Source organism: Ambystoma mexicanum, chromosome 10 (genome assembly GCF_040938575.1).
Source record: "Ambystoma mexicanum isolate Mex_15411 chromosome 10, UKY_AmexF1_1, whole genome shotgun sequence".
NCBI lineage: Eukaryota > Metazoa > Chordata > Amphibia > Caudata > Ambystomatidae > Ambystoma > Ambystoma mexicanum.
The window spans coordinates 894,305,309-894,328,178 of NC_090932.1; the positions used below are offsets into that span (position 1 = coordinate 894,305,309).

Sequence of the window (22,870 nt, forward strand, 5' to 3'; positions counted from 1 at the left end):
CTGTCAAGTACCTGCTCTCTTCTGCCAAGGGAATCGAAAAGAATGCATTTTTTAAGTCAATTACTGTGAAGTGTGATGCTATTTTTGGAATGTTGCACAGTATTGTCGCCGGGTTCGGGACTAAAGGGAACTCCTTCATTACCACATCGTTCAATGGGCGTAAATCTTGTATCATCCTCCATGAACCCCCCTTCGCTTTTTTGATTGGGTAAATGCATGTGTTGCATGGGGAGTTTGAGGGCACTATTATACCCTGTGCTAGCAGTGCTTCTATTGTCTCTCTGATCCCTTCTTCTGCTTCTCGCGACAGTGGATATTGTTTCACCCGGGGTAGTATTGCTCCTTGTTTTACTTTTATCACCACAGGCTGAACTTCATGTAGCAACCCTACATCGTGGGGGCCATTAGTCCATAAGTTAGCGGGTACTGAACTCATGTCTTCATCAAAAAATGTATGCGGTGCTCCTACTACCGCCATTAGTTCAACTTTAGTTTGTCTGGCTGTAACTACGATGTCGCAGGGCATTGCCAGTTCCATCACTACTTCACCATCTCCCTCAGTGTCAGAAAATAGCTCCTCGTCCGAGAGCTCTCTCAGGGGGATATTTGCATTTGTACACAATACTGTCCGCCACTCACACCCTTCCATGTCAATACCAATCACGCATATTCTGTTTGCTGATACATGTATTGCATGCAAATCCAATGATAGTACTTCCCCAAGAGCAGTGTCAGGGCTTGCTATGGGACGAAAAAGGAATTCTGCTGGTATTCTCCACTCCACCCTTTTTAGTTCTGGTACTATGAGAGCCAATGTTCTCATGCCTTCAACAAACATCTCCTCATTTCTTGGTACCCCTCTGATCTCTTTTATTGTTGTGTGGCCGTGTATTACTGCTAATATACGGAGGGGGCATATGCCTGGCGTTGAACATACGATGCCGCTCCCTGTGAATGATATGGTCATGTTTAGTTTGCTCAAGAGATCTCTCCCCAGTAAGTTGATGGGAGAGTGTTCATAGTACAGCAAGGGTGCTTTCACTGTTTTACCCCCCACTGTCACATCCAATACCTCTGTGTAAGGAACTTCAATTACAGCCCCAGAGAACCCCTGCGTCTCTAACGTTCTATTAGATAACGGGAACCGGCCCTCTCTAATGCATGATTTCTCCGCTCCCGAATCCACCATGAATATGAATTGCTTGTCTCCTATCTGCGCTCCTATCAATGGTTCCTCTGATGCATTGTGGGTCGTAGACAGTACTGGACACGCAAGTGCTCTCTGTGGGCTGTCCTATGCGGGGTGTCTCATTGCCCCCCCTTGATCGAAAATATTCCCCGAAACTACTGACACTCCACTGTAAGGTGCGGGGGCTGGTGCCCCATTAGCTCCTGTGGCGAAAGTATTACCAGGCGTGTAGTGCACATTGTCATTATTCTGTGGGCTGGTTTGTGTTCGGTATTGATGTCCGTGTAGTTGTGCGTTACTCCTTTGTACTACATTGTCTGGTTGCTGGTATTGTCCCATGGGGAGGCCGTAGGGGCTTCCTGGATGGGGGTGTCCGTACTGTTCTATCTCTTGGAAACCGTTGTTTTGTCTGCTCCTACATTCCCTTGAGTAATGCCCCCATCTCCCACAATTCCAACAGCTCCCCTGTGGACCTCTGGGACCCTGCCACCCATTTCCTCCCATTCCTCCATACCCTTGTCCTCCTCTTCGCCCCCTGTACCCACCTCTTCCTCCTCTTGGGGCCCACTCTTGCCACGTTGGACCTCCGTTCTGCTCCTGCTCTGTCCACTGTCGTTGCCCTTGTCCTGCCCAATTCGCTGCTATTCTTCCTTGTATTGCTATTTGCCCCTCCTCTCCTTCCTCTCCCTCCCGTATGAGTGGGAGTCCCGCTACCGCTGCTGCGACCTTCACCAATTTTGATTGCACCAACTTCGCCTCGTCCGCCAACCTTTTCTGTGCTACTTCCCTCTCTCTTTCTTTGATCCTTTTACAATGGTGTACTATTATGCTTTGGATCTCCGGCCAGCCTTTTGCCTCAACACCTGCTATTTTATCTAGTGCCTTTTGCACTTCCTTTGGGAGCCCTCTTTTAATGATGAAGTAAAATAGAGACGTGGATTGGTGCCAGGGCGTACCCGTTTCCGCTCTCCACATCTCCTGCACCCGGAGAATGTAATCCATAGCGTCCTCCCCATCATTCATGGTACATTGCATTACTGACTGCAGATCAGGGGTATCTGGGAAAGTTTCCCGCAGTGCGTCCCACACCCTTGCTCGCACGGTGTTAAAAGAAGCCCCATCATGGCGATCACACTCCAAAGTTACAGCTGGAAAACCCGCTTTAGCCCACACTCTGTCTGCCTGATCCCCTACTGAGGACACTAGTAGGCTTTTCACATCGCCTACTGCCAGCGGTATACCCGCGGTATGTTTTTCAAATGCATATATCCACTTGCTTGCCCCTCCTGACAGCTGTGGTAGTAATTTCATTAAGTTAGCCTTGTCCATCTGAGCCCACGGTATATAGTTCGGCCTCCCACCTCCCCTGTGGAGTAATGGTAGTTGTAATTTCCCTTTTGCCGTTGCAGCTTCCTTTTCCTTGGTCACTGCTGACTCTAATGACGCCATCTTCCCCACCCTATTTCTTAGTCGTCCTATCCATTCATCCTCTATAGTCCCCAGTGAACATGCCCCATCTAGCTCCTCGCCTTCTCCTCCTACTGCCATGCTCAATCTATCACTCTCATCCCCCCCTCCTCTGACATCACATAACAAATCCTCTCTGATCCCTCTCTCTCTCGAGACATCACCAATGCTTCCTTCTGCTGTCCCTACTTCTATTATCCTGGTCGGTTCTTCCTCAATTCTGAACAGTATTTCCCCCTTTTTCCATCCTTCCTCAATTTGTCTACTTTCGCTCGACGCTCTAGACGTGCGTCCAGATTGTGTGGGGGCGCACGCTGTGCGTTCACATATGTCTTTTATTCTTGAGAGCTCATCTCGTGCCACTGTAAGCCTCGACTCTAAGTCACTCGTTAACTTCTCTATGTCCACTCTCTGTGTGCCTCCCTGGGTGTGCTCTCTAGTGTTTTCGTATGGTGGGGGTGCAGTTGGTCTTTGTGGCGTGCTGGTTGAAGGGGGAGGCACATAAATCGGGTCGCTATATCCTGTTGCAGGGGCTGGTTTAGGTAATATTGGGTACAACATAACCACTTCCGCAGGCTGTTCTGTACTTAACTGTTCCTTTTCCTCTCGCGGGATCATTAGTGGATTGTCTGTGGTGGAGGGTAAATCAATATTTGGAGCTGGAGCTTTGGGTGGGGGTACTTCCTCAAACAATCTCCAAAGATCTAATATCTCCTTCCTGTTCTGCCATTTTTTTCCCTTATACTTAAGGCGAATACATGTACATACCATATCAAGAACGCTTTTGTCAAAAGACCCTCCTTCTGGCCAAATCTGGGGCAACCCCTCCCCTTTCAATTCTGTTAACCATTGATCATGATATTTATTTATGCGCTCAGCATATCCCGGCAAGCTCTTGCAAATGTGTGACAAGGGAGTTTCAGCCCCCATCCTTTAAATCGCTAGCGCTACCTTGTTCGCTTTCGTTACCTTTTATTAGCTGTAAATATGCGTATGTATTCCTTTATGGCACAGACAAGAGCGGACCTCTTTAAAATTATCACCCACCGTTATTCACTGCACAAATCTCTTCTCACTCACCATATCTCATCTCCTTCCCATTCCCAGGCACTCTTATGTGATCTCACTTGTAATTGATCAAGTACTGGTTATGGCCACACTCTCTGACACCACCTCGCGGCCACCCGTTCGTCTCTCACACTCGTACGGTGCGCGCACCCTTCACAATGCTTTCCACTCACACTCTTTGTCTTTCTCCTCCCTTTCCTCCCTAGCCAGCTGTCCCTGTTTCCCTACTAAGGTTACTGTGTTCACGTCTGTACGTGCCACTACTGAGTCCCCACTTTTTAAGATGTTCTAACTACTTCATACCCTTCTCATTTTCACCCCCTACCCCGTGGAAATGGAAAAAAAAGAAATAGAGAGAGAGAGAGCACAATCACTAAAAAATATTCCCGGTGTCTCCTTTTGCTAGACACCAATAACTTATTTCTCACTTCTTCATATATTCCCAGTACTAATTTAGATAGTACTATGCGGCGCCGCCTTCCACCCCCTCTCGGAGCTAGGTTTCCGTCACTTCTACCACGTCACTTATTTCTTACTCCTAATGGCCATATGCAAAAGAAAGAATAAAGAAAATTTCAAGACCCGTCTGTAGTAGACCCCCGATATTCTTCTCCTCTACCTGTCCCCGTTCTGTTATTCCCAATTCCCTTTCTTTTCCCCTTGACGATCACTCGCACTCGGTACTCACGTGCCCGTCTTGAACCGATACTCTCCGAAACTGGGTCCGTCCAGGCGGCGTCACCGGTAACTCAACGGTCAGCCCCTGGCTCCGGCGAGCGGCACTCAAAGGGGATTTTTTTCCAATCGGGATCCCGTACCCTTTCTCATTGAGTGCGCACTTCTTATTGTGCCGGTCGCCGTTGGCGGGCGGCCTCCCGGAGACGGCTCACCGTGCGTATCCCTTCTCGACCGGAGATTCTCGTGCCACAAGGGGGTCGTTTAAGAAGGAGTTAGGAAAAATAGTTTGGAGATATCACGCTATCGGGGTCACCACTGAAAGGAAGCGCCCCCAATTCAGCACGATCCTCCCCGCAATGAGAGACAATAAGGGACTCTCCCGTAGTGGGAATAAGACCAAGACAGAGTGCGGGTGAGCGTAAGTGGGAGTTTATCCAATGATAAGGCATGCAAAGAACTCTGCAACCTACGAGAGCGCTCTGTCCGACAATAGCAAAGACAGGCGTATTTCTAATACAGAAAACGTCATCAACACCTAAACACTATAGGGGGCACAAGTTAATTGGGATTGGGTATCGTCGACTAACTATAGGTGTTGCTGCAGCATGGTTGGTCTTGGCAAGACGACGTCACTGGTCAGCCTCGTGGGTTGGGTTGGGCCTGGCAGGCCGGCTTGAGGTCATCCGTGCGGTGTTGGTGCGCTGGGGCAGCCTGTGACAATGATGAATACCTTTCCTGTCTTAGTTGCCCTAGGCCATGCACACTGCAGTTATTCAGAAAATGACATTTACGTTCACTAATAAATTGTTCCGTAGCTTATCTTATAAAATAAACGCAACACATGAGGAATGCACCTCGTGAGAGGTCTGGTGGTTGTTGGTTGGGGTGAGATTTACCTGAGTCTTATTGACCGGTATTTTAGGTCACGGGACGGGGCTCTGGGACCTGGGCCGAGTGATACATGTCTGCCTGCTGCGTTAGAAGTTATTATATAGATGGGTCTCTGTGTCTTGTCCCAATGATGGGGGTCGTCCTTACACGGGGTCAGGATTCTTGGGGGGGGTTCGTGGGGATTTATGAGAGGGTGCTGGTAGATCAGTGGGTTCATCCGTGGGTTTATTACCGTGCTGTAAATAACACAGGTGGCGGGCTGTGGCCTTGGTTGCGGCGCCGGGGCCTCTGACTCTCTGAAGTAACGCCAGCTTGGTTGGGGGAGGTGAGGGAGCGCAGCACAAGTCTTAGCTTTTTTATCTGGCAGGCTTGGTGGGGTGGGAGAGGGAATGACCTTGCATATACTCACAAAGGTATTTTCCTCGTGCGTTGCTGATCAGTGAATGCAGAAGTTTTATACTGTTCTGCCTCATTTTAACGTTATTCAGACACACATATATATATATATATATATATTTCATTTTCGTTACACATTTCTTTAATACAGTCGGTTCCAGTACCTTTTCATTACCTAACATTATGTTCACTACATTGTGTGCGTATTGTATGTACATTAGACGTTATACGAGGGATATCTAGGTTATGGCCTACAGAGATTGATGCCCGCCGCTTTGGGTGATTCAAAACATATATGAGTTCAAGTTTCTACATACTATTGAAAAACACTTTTACAAATAGAGGTTACACGTTTGGTCAACATCTTTCTCCGTGGTTATAGCAGCATTAGTCCAGACCTGGAGGGATATCATATAACGTTACATTTTTATGGTTCGTTCACATTTTAAACAGAGGTAGTTCATTAACACCAATACTTGAACTATTTTCTACCTTCTTCAGATAGTGATGCTTCAGCTTTTTCCCCGTTGCCCCGGCCTTGCGGTCTGGGTCATACGGGGTGCAATATCACATTGTTACTAATATAATGTTGCCGTGTTGGCATCTCGGGTTTAGCTCATCTCCGACTTTCTCATGGGAACGCGCTCGCAGCGGATCTGCCAGGGCTGCTGAGGCGGCAGAGATGCATGAAAGGCCCTCCAAAGGTGGGGGCCTCGTTACAGTGTGCTGAACTCACACCATGTTTGCTGTGCACGATGGCGTCTAGGCCTAACTTAAGTTTCGGTAAATGCAAAGACAGGGTGCGTGTGGGCAATGTCGTCGGCGGGTGAACCCCCCTCCACCTGGGCCCGGGTGGCATGAGGGTGCTCCCACCGAGCCATGGTCCTCACCTGGGGAGGGAGCTGTAGGTGAGGAGGGCCTCGTGGCCATTCCTCCCCTACACTCCCCACAATCAAGATGGCACCTTGAGGAAGGGCCTCAGGTGGCTGGAAACAGCAGGGGGTATGGATTGGGGTTGCAAGACCATAGCTGAAATGTTCAAGGGAGAAAAAAAACAAAGTCATTTTTCCAAAAATAACTCCTCTCCTCTGAACAGTTCAGCCTTTGCCCTTACCCCAGCCACCCTACTTACCTGTGGGTTGCCGTCCTTCACATCTCTGCAAAGCTGGTTCCCTCCACTTATGTGCTTGGGAACCGGCGCTGCAGGGTCCTTTATTATTTTTTTTAACATAGGGGTGTCCCCTATGCGGTAGACACCCCTGAATCCGAAAATGCCGAACATGGCGAGCGGGGGACACCCCTGCAACTCCCACTCCTCAAGTTAGTCCCCCCCCCCCCATTCATATGAATGGTACAGGCTTTTCAGTCTTTTGGACCATTCATCCGAATGGATTCGGTCTTTTGGACGTTTCCGGCAGTACAGTGTGTTCTTGCGTGCTGTCAGCCACCCAGCACCCTTCCCAAGTGTGAATTAACAAATGAACTGGCATCGTAGACGCCAACCTAATTTCCGGCCACTAAAAATCGCCACTAAATATCCTGACCAGAGCAATAAATATCTCTCTAAAACGAAAGTAAAGTCTTTAAAGATCTACAACCTGGAATATCACAACTATGCAGTTTTACCTCTGAAGTGAGAATTACATTGGGCAAAAGTTAATACCAGCACAACCCTTATATCAATTATTACTTCCTAGCATTACTTATTGCTACATCTTTCTTAATTATTAAAAGAAAATGTAGTTTGTGGCCTGTGTTCTGTAAACAGTCTGCATTACATCTTGCACGTTTAATTCATCAGTCAAAAGGCATAGTTATTGTGGAAGGCCGATTGTGCCAAGCATGGAGGGCTCAGTGGTAGCCAGCAGAGCAGGCCAGGACTAAAATGGAAATGTGGAACTTTACTGTGCCAATTTTATCAAGCCTCACCACGATACTGGCAGGGGATTAAGAAGTTTGAGACTTTCCCAGGATTCCCTGCAGGCAACCATCCAGTGGCCTGCACCATGTAAGCCTGCTCGACACTGAAGGACCTGCTCATGACCACGATGGAGAACCACTGGAGCACCGATTAAATGGTGCAGCAGATATCAACCCACAGTTAAACCTGCTCCTTTAGGGAGCGTGCTGCAGGGTAAGCTTCTGCTACACAAACGTTCTCAGTAATTGTTGAGGGCACGATAGCAACCCCAGAGTGCGGAAAAGAATTGCACCAAAAAACTACAATTCGTTTGGTATATTGTAGCTAGATCCATTGCACCGCGGATTGGAAGCGCATCAAGGCATTCCACTACCTCTATCCAGAGAACATTTTGGGCACATCAACCCGTGCCACCCTCTACCCCTCACCCCTCCCCCCCAGCACCACATTGGTTGTTCCGAGAGCCATACTATGCAGGGAAGAGGAAAAATTGCATCAACTCCAATTACTAGGAGTTTAAGAGCGTAGAGTAATAGGAGGAGAGCAGTAGTGGGGAAAATGTGTTGTGAAGCAAGTTAAAGGGTAGCAGGCAAAACACTTGGAAGTCATGCGGGTAGACCATCATTGCTTTGCGAAAACCAAACACTGGCAAGAGTCAGAGGTGTGAAGTGGCAACAAGTGGTAAAGCAATAAGGAAATGTGAAAATAAATATTCCTTCACCTGGCAGGCGAGTCAACCAGGCAAATCATTGGCATTGTGTCACTGTAAAACGACACAAGTGAGGTCTTTCGTTGGGGACCTGTAATGGGTGGACCATGTGGTCCAACAACTGCGCGCAGAGCGAGGACACCCACCTACTGAAAAGCCACACAGGATATATAGAGGAAGTTTGATATGAAAGTAAGGAACTGTACTGGTGAAACTTGAATAACCAAACCAAGAGCTGGGAAGTGTCCCTGGAAATTGTGTTGTGAAGAGGAACCAGATCTCTAGGGGACGAGAACCTCTTTGCATTGTGAATGGGGGTTGGCGACCGACTAGAAAGGAACGTCGCCTAGGCTATAAAAAGCAGTACATTACTTTGAAGAGAAAACTGAAAAGAAGCTTCCGAGGCAGTTTGGATACTGCTGATGCCACTCGGAGACGAAGGACAAGTATACCCTCAGGAGGACAGGATTTAAACAAAATAATGGCCCATTCACTAATTTGGTTAAAGCAGAGCGTGAGGGGGCATGGACCCAGGATAAATATATCAAAGAGAATGAATTAAGGCACATTATCTCAAAAACCAGTTAGGTAAAAGCCTAGCTATCCTGGCAAGTATTACATTTATTAAGGAAAGGAAAGCAAGGTGTAATTCTATAGGCAGAGAAGTTGAAATCACAGGAATGTGTATTTAAGTGGATGGGGAACTGAAGCCTATAGTAGTTTATCCGTAACAATGGTCTTGAATAACGCAGATGAACAAGTTACTTACCCATGGTAGGTTTCTTTCGACTGAATGTTCCTCCCACGTATTCCTGAGCTTTGATATTTCCAATATACCAGCTTTGCTGCCTCGGAAATAGTTTGAGCAGGGGGCGCTGTGCGTCGACACCGGTAAAGTTGATGTCCTTCAGAGGCCTACGTCTTAATGTCACTGCAGGTATATATAGCTTGCGCAGCACCCGTTGGCCTCAGTTAGGTTTGACAAGTGGAGCTTTACCTTGCGTTCAATGGTTACTCCCCTTGAGAGAGCATAGACTGCAACCGCAAGGGAAATTCTACTGCGGGGTAGGTTGGGAGGGGCGATCAGGAATACGTGGGAGAACATCCAGTCGCAAGAACGTTAGCAGGGGTAAGGAACTTGCTCTTCGAATGGATTGCGTCCACCCACATATTCCTTATCTTTGATACACTCCCAAAGCAGTTTACGTACGTAGAGGTGGGAGTAGAAGAACAAGTTACTTCTTACCTGGTAACGTTCTTTCGACGGGATGTTCCTCCGACGTATTCCTTATCTTTGATAATACGTTTCCAGCTTGCTAGCCTCGGAAATGTTTTCTGTAGAGGGCGCTGCACGTCGACGTCCGCCGAGCCGATGTCCCTCGATGGCCACCGTATCGGCGCCGATGTCACCATGCCCATAAATAGCCACACGCCGCGTCCGTTGCTCAGTTCCGTTTTGTAGTATAAGAAAAGTCATGCCTGAATTGGTTAGTGACCTTGAAGGAGCGTAAGCTGCAACCACAAGGGAAGTGATCACTGCGGGGATGGTTGGGAGGGGCGATCAGGAATATGTCAGAGGAACATCCCGTCGAAAGAACGTTACCAAGTAAGAAGTAACTTGTTCTTCGAAGGGATTGTGTCCTCCGACGTATTCCTTATCTTTGATAGACTCCCATAACAGTGGCATGTAATTGGAGGTGGGAGTGATAGTGTTATGTACCCCTTTAGGGATGGACCGAATGTAATACGGCCTTGCCAAATCTAGTCTCTTGAGCAGTGGAGGAATCCAGATTGTAAAATTTTGTGAATGTATGTGCGGACGACCATGTGGCAGCCGCACATATGTCCCGGACCGGTACCCCTCTTTGGAGCGCCGAAGAGGCTGCGATACCCCTGGATGAATGAGCCCTGAGATTTTGGGGTGGCTCTTTCCCTGCTAGTCTATAACATTCCAGGATGGCCAAAATATTCCACCTGGAGATGGTTTGTTTTGTTATGGGTAGTCCCAACTTGTGACCCGAGTATCCTACAAACAGTTGGTCTGCTTGCCTGATCCTAGCCATTCTGCTGATGTAAAAGCTGAGAGCTCGCCTAGGGTCCAGCCTATGTAGCCTTTCCTCCTCTTTCCCCGGATGGGGAGGAGGGTAGAACGAAGGCAAGGTAATTTTCTGAGTAATATGAAATTCAGAATCCACCTTTGGGAGGAAATTAGGCTTCACCTGTAGGACAGCCTTGTCCTTGTGGAAGATTGTATGTGGGGGTTTATAGGAGAGGGCTTGTAGCTCGCTCACCCTCCTGCCAGATGTTAGTGCTACCAATAGGACAGTTTTAAGCGTGAGAAATCTCAGCGAGCAAGAGTGAAGTGGTTCGAATGGAGTGCCCATTAAGAAGTTTAAGACTAAATTTAAGTCCCATAAGGGAACCTGGAATAGTTTTGGAGGGTAAACATTTGTTAGTCCCTTGAGAAATTGTACCACTAGAGGAATTTTGAAATACGAAGGTTCTTCGTCAGTTTGCCCAAAACCAGAGCTGCATTGGCTCTCTGCACAGTGGCAGTGATCCTACGCCTCCTCTTTTGTTAAGGTAGTGCATGGCCACCGTGTTGTCCGTCATTATCAGGACATTTCTCCCCTGTAGTGATGGCAGGAAAGCTTTCAGCACTAGTCCGATTGCTCTCAGCTCCAATAGGTTGATGTGTAGTCTGGACTCCGATGGAGACCAACGACCGCTGATGGTCAAGTCATTGGCATGGGCTCCACACCCCGTGAGTGAGGCGTCTGACTACTGTTATCTCCGGCCATGGTTGCCAAAACAGTTCTCCTTTCAAGATGTTCTCTGGAAAGGCCCGCCATTGAAGGTTGCGGGCTACCTTGTCCGGAATCCGGAGGAGATCTGTCATTCTCCCTGAGAATTGCGACCACTGACTCTGTGCCCACTGAAGAGATCTCATTCTCAGGCGAGCCTCTGGCACAAGGAAGATGCAGGCTGCCATGAGGCCTAGCAACCTCAAAAAGTCGAAGGCTGGGAGACGTTGGGCATTTTGAAACTTGGTGACCATCTGTAGAATATCTTGAGCCCTCACCTCTGGTGGCGAGGCTTTTCCCAGGGAAGTGTCCAGGACCGCTCCAATGAACTGGAGACTCTGAGATGGTATCATCTGTGACTTCTTTAAATTGGAGGGAGAAGCCCAGTCTGTGAAGGAAGAGGCAGACATAATCTAGCTGGGCCTGGGCCTGTTCCGAAGATACGGCCCTGATCAGCCAATCGTCCAGGTAGGGGTAGACGTGGATCCCTTCCCTCAGACTCGCCGCCACTACCGACATCAGCTTGGTGAAGACCCTCGGGGCGGAGGTCAGCCCAAATGGCAGATTTCGAAATTGATAATGAGTCGCCAAATTGCGAACCTCAGGTATTTCCTATGTTTGAGATGATTGGCACATGGAAATAAGCATCCTGAAGGTCCAGAGATAACAGCCAATCCTGGAGCTGGAGGGCCTGAAGGATCTGAGAGGGAGTTACCATCTTGAACTTGTCCTTCCTGAGGAACTTGTTCAATTCTCGTAAGTCCAGGATGGGTCTCAGTCCTCCGTCCTTCTTTGGTATGAGAACGTAGGGGGGCGGGGGGATGGGGACAGAGGGGGGAGCTTGGGGGGGGGGGGGGGGGGCTGGGGGAGTACCAGCCCTGGTTCCTGTCCGCTACAGGTACCGGTTCTATGGCACCTTTCTCTAGCAGGTCTATAATTTCCTGCAAGAGGAGCTGATCTGGAACTTTTAGAGAGCTGTTCCCCGGTGGATGACTCCGAGGAATGTGTAGAAAGGGTAGGCAGTAACCTTGGCCAACTGTCTCCAATGCCCAAGCATCTGACGTTATAGCCTGCCATTCCGTCAGATGGTGAGTTAACCTGCCCCCTACAGGTGTATTGTGTGGGAAGGCCTCAGAGTGGTTTGGGGCGGCTGATGCAGATGCCGAGGGTAAAGAGGCACCTGCTGCTGCTGCCGTCTTAGTACTTTTGACCCGTCCACCTCGGGTGGATCTCCTTTGGCCTCTTTGAGCCGGCTGTCCTCCGCCTTTCCCGAATGCGGAATAATAACGAAAGGACTTTCCCCTCCCAGAGGTTCCTGAGGGACGAAAAGGAGTTTGGCGGATAGCAGCTCCTAAAGATTTTGCTGCTGCTTTAGAAGTCTAACTTTTCCAGACTGTCATCAGCCTTTTTCCCGAATAATGAAGAGCCGTCAAAGGGCATATTCAAAAGTGTGGCCTGTACATCAGGGGCAAAGCCCGACTTTCGCAACCACGCATGCCTGCGGATTGTTGTACTTGCCGCCATGGCCCTGCTGATACTGTCAGCGGAATCGATGCCAGTTTGAAGTGATTTGGACATGGCATCTTTGCCATCTTGAATGATGTTAAGGAAGGCTTCCTTTTCCTCTCCTTCGGGTATGCAGTCAGCTGCTGATGAAGCACACTCCCATAGTGTGTGACTGAACCTGGCGAGCGTACAGGTGGCGTTTATGGACTTCAACGCCATACTACAGGCAGAGACTTTCTTTGCCAAGTCGTACCTCTTGTCACCTCTATCCTGTGGGACAGTAGGGTAAGTGGTCCTACTGCTAGATGAAGTTGCCGCTTGAACCACCAGGCTCTCTGGGGGTCGGGTGTTTTGATAAGTATTCAGGGTCAGCAGCCGCTACCCTATACTTGATTGACAATCTTCTATTGACTGCAGGGATAACTTCGGGAGTTTCCCAATTAGATGCAATGTTCCTTTGTAAGGCTGCATGGAAGGGGACCACCAGGTCCTCCTGTGGGCCTTTGTCCAAAATATGTTATGTCATCCTGTTGGAAAACAGGTGAAGGCGCAGACCAACCCATAAACTCAATTATTCTTGCCATCAGGGTTCTATAGGGTGTTTCGGCATGTTCCCCTGGGTCTGGCTGAACAAATTCCACTTCTGGGGAAGTGTCCAGCCCACTTGCCTCATGTAGTGACTCCTGTAGTTCCTTCAGCCTTCTTTCCTCCGAGGTGAAATCCTCTGCAGTAGGCAGTGTGGTCCTCCGTCACCCGAATGTTTCCTGGTCAGAATCTTCCCCTTCTTCATAAATTGAAGAAAGTCCAGGGTACTCTGACTTCTGAAATGGAGTAAAATCCATCTAAGGCAGGAGCCAAACTCGTCGTTATTGGACGAGAAAACGTCGATGCCAATGTAACAGGCTTCGAAGGCGCCAAAAACAGCGTCAGAAAAACAGGAAGGGGTCTCGAAGAACTCAAGAGGATCGGGATCCTACTCGAGGGCATCGACGACGGTCTCGGCGGCGTGCCAGAGGCCCTTGAAATCACTGTTGGCTGTGGAGTGGCCTTGGTCCTCTTTCATCGGCGTCGATCGACCGATGCGTCGTGATGGCGCCGATTCGTGCGTCGAAGGAATCTTAGACCACGGGGAAGACGGTGCCTTCTTACCCGATGGCTCATGGCGCTCTCGGGTGGAATGTTTCGCCGGGTGCTGCGACTCGCGGCGTTTAATTTTTTTGGGTTTTTCACCCGGGGCATCACCCTCAGCTGTCTTCGAGGGGGGGGGAGGTGGGGGGGGGCAGGAGGGGGGTGGACGAGGCCGCGTTCTCGAAGACGCTTAACATTTTCTTTCTGAATTCCTCCCACTCAGCTTGAGAATTGTGTTTAGTGGGACAGGAGACCCTTTCTGGGGACACAGAAGACGACGAGGAGGAGGAGGAGGAATGGGACCTTCGACGTCTCTTTCTTGAGTGTCTTGATCTCGACGAATGGTGGGAGCTACTTCGAGATCTAGAATGGGAATGTTTGACGGCGAGGAGACGAATGCCTCGACTCAGCAGACGAAACTTGAGGTTTTGGTTGACTTACCTCTCTCGAGCTTCCCCTTGCGCTCCTTCAAGGCTTTCGCCGTCATGGACATGCAGTCCTCACACGCCGAACAATGGTGCTCGGATCCCAAGCACCACAAGCAGATCCTGTGTGGATCCGTTATTGACATTTTTTACCGCAGTCTCGACATTTCTTGAAGCCGGATCGTGGCGTCGTCTGTTCTGATGAAGAAGCCATCGAGAACGATAAGGTATATTCGAGTAGAAATAGATAGTTAACCTGACTGAACTGAGCAACGATGTTCCGAGGCCCCACGAAGCACGGAAAAACGGAACTGAGCAACGGACGCAGCGCGTGGCTATTTATGGGCATGATGACGTTGGCGCCGATACCGGGGCCGTCGAGGGACAGCGACTCGGCAGACGTTGACGCGCAGCGCCCTCTACAGAAAAAATTTCCGAGGCCAGCAAGCTGGAAACGTATTATCAAAGATAAGGAATTCGTCGGAGGACGCAATCCCTTCTAAGTTAGGTTACATATGCACTGAGTGCAACACTACTTTTCCAAAAGAAGAATCTTGGCCCGAGGAGCAGTCTAAACTGTAATGTTTAGTAAAGGTGTGCACAGGGGACCATGTGGCATATATGCATGGTCGAATGAGCTCTTGATGTTCTGGACCGTCTTTACCTGCCAGTTTGTAACATTCCGATATTGTTAGTATAATCCATCTGGATATAGTTTGCTTGGTAATGGCTATTCCCAATTTGTGACCTGAATAGCCCACATCCTGCTGCAATTCTGCCAATCTGGAGATGTAAAAGCTCAGTGCATGTCTAGGGTCAAGGCTGTGAAGTCTCTTCCTCCTTCCCCGGAAGTGGGGGAGGATAAAAAAGATGGTAATGTTATTTTCTGAGTAATATGAAACTCGGAACCAATTTGAGAAAAGTAGGCTTCACTTTTAGTGCCACTGTCTTTATGAAACAGCACGAGGAGGCTTGCAGGATAAAGCCTGTAGCTCACTCACCCTTCGGGCTGATGTTATTGCCACTAAGACGACAGTAGTCTTAATGGACAAGAAAGTAGAGGCTCGAAAGGAACGCCATCAAGTAGTTTAACACCAAGTTGAGATCCCATAGTGGGACTTGAAACGGGATTGAGGGTAAACATTCAGTCCCTTTAAAAATTGAATTACTAAAAAGGAATTTGAGGCTTCCTCTGAAGTGCGCTTAAAAATAGAAAGCGCGGCCAGATATCCCTTGATGATACCAATCTGGAGCCCCAGATTTGTCACATGTAGAAAGGATAACACCAGCGGTGTATTACATGAGAAAGGGTTAACCATCTCTACACCAGCTGCAGAACTTATTCTAACGGCAGCAGTATGTAGTCTGGGAAGTCCCAATCCTTATCTCAGCCTCTCGGAAACCATGCGTGAAGGCCGAGAGTCACGATATCTGGATGGAGAAGCCACCCCTTTTGCGAGAGAAGGTCCTCTCTTTGTGGAAGACTTATCGGAGGGCAGATGGACAGGTCCAGAAGGTTGAGGTATCACGTCCTCCTGGCCCAGTCCAGGGCAACTAGGATCATGGATTTCCTGAACCTTCTCAACCTCCCGATTATGTAAGTAATGATCGGGATCGAAGTATCGCATATAGGAGTGGAAACTCCCAGTCCACTACAAACGCGTCTCCTACAGCGCCTCTCAGGGAAATTGCCTTGAGCAGTACAGGTTGCACTTCCTGTAGGCACTGGTTGCAAAAAGATCCACTTGAGTGGTTCCCCAACAGTGATCTCCCAAAGGACTTCCTGAGCTAATACCCAATAGTGGGAGACTGCTCTGCCTGCTCAGAGTCCACCTTTGTGTTCTTCTCTCCGGCTAAGTGAACTGCCGACAGATTCCTTCTTGTATAGCCCAGAACCAGAGCTGCATTGCCGCTCTGCACAGCGGTAGTGACCCTACACCTCCTCCCTTGTTGCGGTAGTACACGGCCACTGTGTTGTCCGTCATTAGCAGGACATTCTTTCCCTGTACAGAGGGTAAAAAGGACTTCAGAGCTAGTATGATTGCCCTCAGCTCTAAAAAGGATGATATGTGGTTTGGACTCCTATGGAGACCAACAACCGCTGATGGTCAAATTGTTGGTATGGGCTCCCCACCCCGCGAATGAGGCATCCGTCACTACTGTTATCGCCAGTCATGGTTGGCAAAAAGGTTCTCCTTTTAAGATATTCTCCCGACAGGCCCACCACTGAAGATCCAGTGAGACTGTTTGGGATTCCTGAGAATTGTGACCACTGGGTCCTGAGCCCACTGGCCAGATCTCATTCTCATGTGAGCCTCTGGCACCAGAAAAATGACAGAGCAACCTCAGAAAATCTAAGGCTGGTAGATGTTGGGAATTTGTGTCACCATCTGCAGAATGTCTTGAGCCCTCACCTCTGGTAGTGAGGCTTTTCCCCCAGGGATGCATCCAGGACTGCTCCGATAAATCGAGTCTTTGCGATTGCAACATGTGGGACTTCTAAAGTTGAGGGAGAAGCCCAGCCATCAAAAGGAGTAACAGATGGAGATGTTCTGGGGAACTGACCATGATCAGCCAATCTTCCAGGTAGGGGTAGACGTGAATCCCCCCCCCCCCTCAGAGAGTCGCTGCCTCCACCGCAATAAGCTTGGTGAAAACCCTAGTGCGGAGGTCAGCCTAAATGGCAGAACCCGAAACTGATAGAGAACAGCCAACAGTGACCCTCAGGTACGGTCTGTACTAGTGATGGATCGGCACATTAAAGTAAGCATCCTGGAGGTCCAATGATGCCATCCAATCCTAAAGCTGGAGGGCCCGAAGGATCTGAGAAAGGGCTACCATCTTCAACTTGTCCTTCCTGAGGAACTTAGTCCAAGATCGGTCTCAATCCTCTGTCCTTTTTGGGGATTAGAAAACAAACCCTTGTTCCTCTCCCCTTGTTCCTCTCCACTACAGGTACCGGTTATATACCACCTTTCTCTAGCAGGGTTAAAATCTCCTGCATAAGGAGTGGATCTGGAACTTTCAAAGAGTTATTCCCCAGTGGATGACTTAGGTTTTTGCAGAAAAAGACGGAGGCAGTAATCTTGGCAAACTGTTTCCAATGCCCAAGCATCTGAAGCAAGAGCCTGCCATTCTGTCAGATGCAGTGACAATCTGCCTCCTACTGCAGTCTTGTGTAACAAGTCCTAAGAGAGATTTTGGAGCGGCTGACAGTGGCTGAATGTAAGGCAGTCGCTGCTGTTGCAGTCTTCGTGCTTCTTCCCCATCCACCACGGGGGAATCGTCTTGTTCTTTGAGCTGGCTGTCCTCTGCCACTTCCAAATGTGGAATAGTGATGAAAGGACCTACCCTTCCAGGGCATACCCGTGGGGCGGTTTGGAGTTTGCTTTATTGCAGCACCAGGGGATTTGGCTACTGCCTCGGACGTTTGCGGCTTCTCCAAACTCTCATAAGCTTTGTTGCCAAATAAATGAGTGCCGTCAAAGGGCATGTTGAGAAGCCTGGATTGTACGTCTGGTGCAAATCCTGGATTTCTCAACTAAGCATCACTGCACTAGCTGCCGTAGCTCTTCTGATAACGTCAAGAGTTGAGACCAGTCTGGAGGGATTTGCACATTGCGTCTTTCCCCATCCTTCACAATGTTAAGGAATCTGTCTCTCTCCTCCCCTTTGAGGATATGGTCAGCCGCCATAGCAATGAATTCTCAAAGGGGGTGTGTGAAACTTGCTAGTGTGCACGTAGCATTGGCCGATTTCAAGGCCATACTACCAGCCGAAAAAAAACTTTTTGGCCATGGTGTCATAAAGATGGTCGTCTCTAGCCGGAGGTATTGTGAAATAAGCATTTTGCCTGCTCGTGGAAGTGGCTGACGAACAGGCTCTCTCGGGTTGGGTGCTTGGAGAGGTAAAAAGGGTCAGAGCTCTAAACTCTGTACTTAGTGGTCGTTTTTTTATTTTATTTACAGCTGAAATAACCTCTGGTGCCTCCCAATTAGAAGTCACCCTCTTTTGCAAAGCTTGGTGAAAAGGGACGATTGGATCCTCCTGTGGCCCTCTGTCCAATAGGTCAGTGAGATCATCCTGCTCAAAAACAGGTGTGGGTCTCAAACATCCCATAACCCTTGACATTAGCTGTCTATATGTTACCTCAGTGTGTCACCTGGGTCTGCCCTTCCAAATTCAACCTCAGGAGAGGCATCAATCCCACTAGCCTCATGAAGGCACTCTTGCAAGTTCTTCATGCGTCAGTCCACTGATAAGAGCGCCTGAGGCACTGATGGTGTCCCATATTGTAGGCCAAAGGGTCCTTCTTCATTATTGGACTACTCTACATCTTCATACATTGAAGAGAGGGACTTGAAGTCTGAACGTGGTAGAGGAGTTTTTTTTTTTTTTTTAAATTTTTTTTTTTAAGAGAAGTTGCGATTATTTTAGTTGTCACAGGAACCGAAAATGTCAAAATGGTCAACGTCTAAGGCTTTGACAAAAGCATTGATGGCTTTGACACGTGTGGCGTCAAGGAGGTAAACATTGGAGGCGTTGATGGCTTCTCCACCTTCATTGGCGACGACGATGCAGTTTTGGGTGCTGTCATAGTGGACTCCTTTGACATCGGTATCTTAGTCTGTGGCTTGGTCCGAAAACGCACAGCTCTTTTTGCTTCCGAGGTCTCTCCACTAAAGCATCGCCTTTAGGTGTCGAGGGGGCAAGGAAGCGTTCTCAAAAACCCTAGAGTCTAAACTCTGCCCACTGAGCCAGTGAACTAGATTTGGTGGGGCAAACGACCCGTTCGGGTGAACTAGACTAGGAAGATGGCGACCTATGGGTGCCTTTTTTCCGTGCCTCGAAGTAGACGAATGGTGTGAACCACTTCATGAACGTTTGAACCTTAAACGAGGGGAAGCTATCTTCGACTCGTCAGAGGCTTGTTTAGATGGAGTGGAAGGGGATTTTTGGTGCTTAACTGCCGCAAGCTTCTCTCTACGCTCGTGCAAGGCTTTGGCCGTCATAGACAAGCAGTCCTCGCACTCCTAAGACTGATGATTTGACCACAAGCAGATCCTGTGAGATTCTGTCACAGACATCTTTGCACCACAGTCACAGCTTTTCTTGAAGCTAGGTCGAGGAGTGGACGACGCTGAATACCAAGTCATTTTGCGTCATAACTCTAGCTGGTGATTTCGAAGAAAATTTGAAGATATTGCAAATATTCCTGTCAGGGACAAGGCGGCACGCATCCAAAGCTGTAAGCGCAGAAAAACAGAACTGAGGCTAATGGGCGCGCTATATATACCTGCGGTGACATCGAGACGGCGGCCTCCAAGGGACAGCACCCCCTGCTGAAAACCGTCTGAAAAAAAAAATAAATGTAAATTAATTTTTTTAAAAGAAGCAGCAAAGCTCGGATATTGGAAATATCAAAGATAAGGAATACAGACTAATGCAAGAATAGTAAACGAGAAAAAGAGGATATTGATTCCTTTTTAACCAGAGGTATGTTTGCCCTCACAAGCTGCATTGGGGGGAAAACATTTGCCTGTTGATGAAATCCCATCAGGAAGAAGCCATGAGATTAAGGTGTAGATAGCACTCGGTTAATCCACTTTGCTGCACGCACATTCAATTGAGGGGACAGAGTGAGCATTTACTGATAGCACAACTCTGCAAATGAGTTGTTGGGTGAGGGGGTGAGAGGGGTGAAGGATGTGAGCCACAAAAGGTCAATCCATAAGATTGTACGATTTTTTTTTTTATTGAATTATTTGAGCACATGTTTCCGCCCTTCCAAGCGCCCCACAAAAGGGTCACTTTTTGGCCTATTCGGCATCAGGAAAGCATGTCGATTGGAGTAAGGCTTGTCCTAGATAGATTAAACGTTTGAACTATTGGCAAACATTCATATGGGACAGACCAGAACAGGTCTGCAGCATTTGGCTCTCCAAATACATGACTACATTTCTCACCAGCCCTGGACAATATATTCAATGGCGAGGCATCATTGACGAAATCTGCAGGCCACAGGTTGCAGACCCCTGAGCTAGATGAATGCAGGGATCAGAATTTAAATTCGATGAGCAAAACCAGCTCCTGAGTTGCAGGCATCACTCAGAAGGCAGGCGCTACCGCTGGGATACCAGGCAGGAGTACACAGTGGACCAACAGCAAATCCAACTTCAAATGCACACTTATTTTACCCAGTATATTTTTTTTACCCAGTATATTGGGTCCTCTGGATTCCCAGTTCTTGATTAAAATTCTTAAAACCTGACATGTGGATGCTTGTAAGACAATAGTTGGCCTGGGGGGCCAAAAGTAGCTCCTGTTAAACGGTTAGGCTAACCAGGCTCTCCTGGAGGTAGACGTAGGAGCTAAATCGCTTCCAGCAACTTCAAACCCTGAGAAGGTTTCAATATCAGCTCCGTGCATTTAAATCCCCCACAATGAGCTGAAGACCTTTCCCATGACCAAATGAGAAAAACAAAACTACCATGCGATGCAAGTCCATTTATTTGGTCCTGGTTAATCGACTTGGTATACAGAGCAAGTAACTGCTCCATGGATTTGGATAGACCTGGTAAGTATGTTCGATGTCATCAATGCAAACGTAAAAATGCAGAACATAGAAATGTCGAAATGAACATTCTCCCACCATGAAAGTGATCACAGTCACCCTCCAATTTACTACAGTATCAGAATTTAAAAAAGGTGAACCACAACAAGAGTACGTTTTCTTCCTCCAAACATCGACGTGTACAAGAAGCTGTCCGAGAAGGATATTATGCTCATTAGTGCATTGGAGCATGATAAAGCCTTTGATGATATGATGGCTTTATTAGGGAGGAGTGTTCTTATTGAAAGATGAAAGCCGTAGACCAGGGGTCTGCAACCTGCGGCTCTGCAGACATTTTGGACCACGACTCACATGATTCCCGACATGGGCTATGCCAATTGGGGGGAGGGGGGGGGGGTTGATTGGCATGGAAAGATCATCCCATTACAAAAAGTGTCACCGGAGGCAATACTAAAAACATTGTGCCATTTTTGGGGCTGCAGCAAGTTCAAAAGATTAGTCCAATTTTTGGGAAAAGTATAGGGGTTCTAACAAAAAGTGCACATTCAAGGACAGTAGTGGGTGGTCAGACTGAAAAAGACTTTATCCGCCCTGCTTTTGACTCCCAGAAATAGTTAAAGGCTGTGGGGTATGATAGTTCCAGCACAAAGTGTTATATGTTAAGAACTAGGGGTCTTGTAGCTTACACGTTTTTTTAAATGCTTGTTTAAGCATGGGCAAGCTTACAGATTCTTGCAGGGTAGGATTGCCCCCTTAAGAAAACATAAAAGGCCCTCACTAGATGCTTAATGGACAATTTCATTGCAATATGAAACCGGTGAAATTGTTGGGCAAAGAGATTGGATAATCTGATCCCAAACAAACAGTTGGGCTTCAGGAGCGCTGTAGGTAGAGTGCACTATAGATTAAATCTTATAGTATTCAAATAGGTTTACAGGCTGGATTCTGTAATGTACGAGGGCTAAATGGATTCAACAGCTCCGTAACAAACTGAGGAAGCTGGAGATTCCTGCGAACCTGTTGGATGGTCATGCATACACGCCCATAATACAGCTAGTGTCGGTTATAGGTTAGTGGAGGGGAAGATGCAAATAAATTCAGCATTGAGAAAAGGTGTGCAACGCTGTGTCCTGGAACACACCCCTTTTATAACTAAACACCAACGTCCTACTGGGCAAACTCGAATCACTGAAGACTGATGCGCTGCTCATTGGAAAGAGTGCTTCGACAATTCGTGATTAGCTACTAGGACAATGCCCTGCTGGCAGCCAGAACCATGGTAGGTCTCAAATAGTCAGAAGCCTACATGTCGAACAGAGGCCTATCTGAATATTACAAATATGTAATAGAATGGCTGTGATGAACACAGTTACGATACTGATGTTCATTTTCATGCAGTGGCTGTAAGTATGCACACATTTCTTATTGGGGCATAGGTTTTAATTCTACCCTTTCTTGGCAGAAACATAAGCTTTCAAACCTTTAAGATGGTGCAAGACAATGGTAAGATATTTCCTGCAAACAGAACTAGTTAGGTCTGGAAATGTAAACACACATTTCCAGAGCGTGTGGCTATGCAGTTAAGTGCCCAAAATAATTTTGTATGCACTATCATGGGGCTCCCTGGGGATGCCCAATTTGATGTGATGGGCATGGAGTCTACTGTATAGAATAACAAAAACCCCACTTGAGGGCCTGGAATCGAGAGATGGTGCTCCGTAAAATCTTCACCGTCCAAACGTGGTGTCCAGAACATCCTTTGGAGGATGGCGACTAAAGCGAAAGTGTATAAAATGAAACCTTGGCTTCTAAAAGTTAGCCCGAAAGACCATCTGGCCTAGTATGATTTTGTCCCACAATGTGCCACAGTTGTTAGATCATCATTAACTGCTTGCCCCAAATGGTAGCAAGTCGAGCGGCTTCTCAATTATAGCAAACCTGTGTCAGGGGGTTAAAACCAGTGCCTCACATATGAACTTCTGCTCCTGCAATCTGGTGTCCAGTAGTCTGCTGCATTGAACGTTATTTATAAGTGCACTAGCTGGGGTACGCAGAGCTTGCCCGTGTCTAGTGGCGTCTCATGTGCCCTGGAGGAGGTTGCCCTTGTCTTCCGG

At 48.0% G+C, this 22,870-nt stretch overlaps 2 protein-coding genes across 13 annotated transcripts in view; one reads left to right on the forward strand and one right to left on the reverse strand.

Moving 5' to 3' along the window:
• Nucleotides 1-22,870, forward strand: part of MCF2L2 (MCF.2 cell line derived transforming sequence-like 2) — a 3,251,461-nt gene that overhangs the window by 1,500,750 nt on the left and 1,727,841 nt on the right. The window lies entirely within an intron of this gene.
• Nucleotides 1-22,870, reverse strand: part of B3GNT5 (UDP-GlcNAc:betaGal beta-1,3-N-acetylglucosaminyltransferase 5) — a 108,278-nt gene that overhangs the window by 16,853 nt on the left and 68,555 nt on the right. Inside the window, exon 1 of one of the 4 annotated variants that reach the window (XM_069618647.1) lies at nt 19,479-19,498. The exons of the other annotated variants lie outside the window; for them this stretch is intronic. The gene's annotated coding sequence lies outside the window, so the exon portion shown is untranslated. Of the gene's footprint in view, nt 1-19,478; nt 19,499-22,870 lie in introns of those variants that run through there. 4 annotated transcript variants of the gene reach the window in all.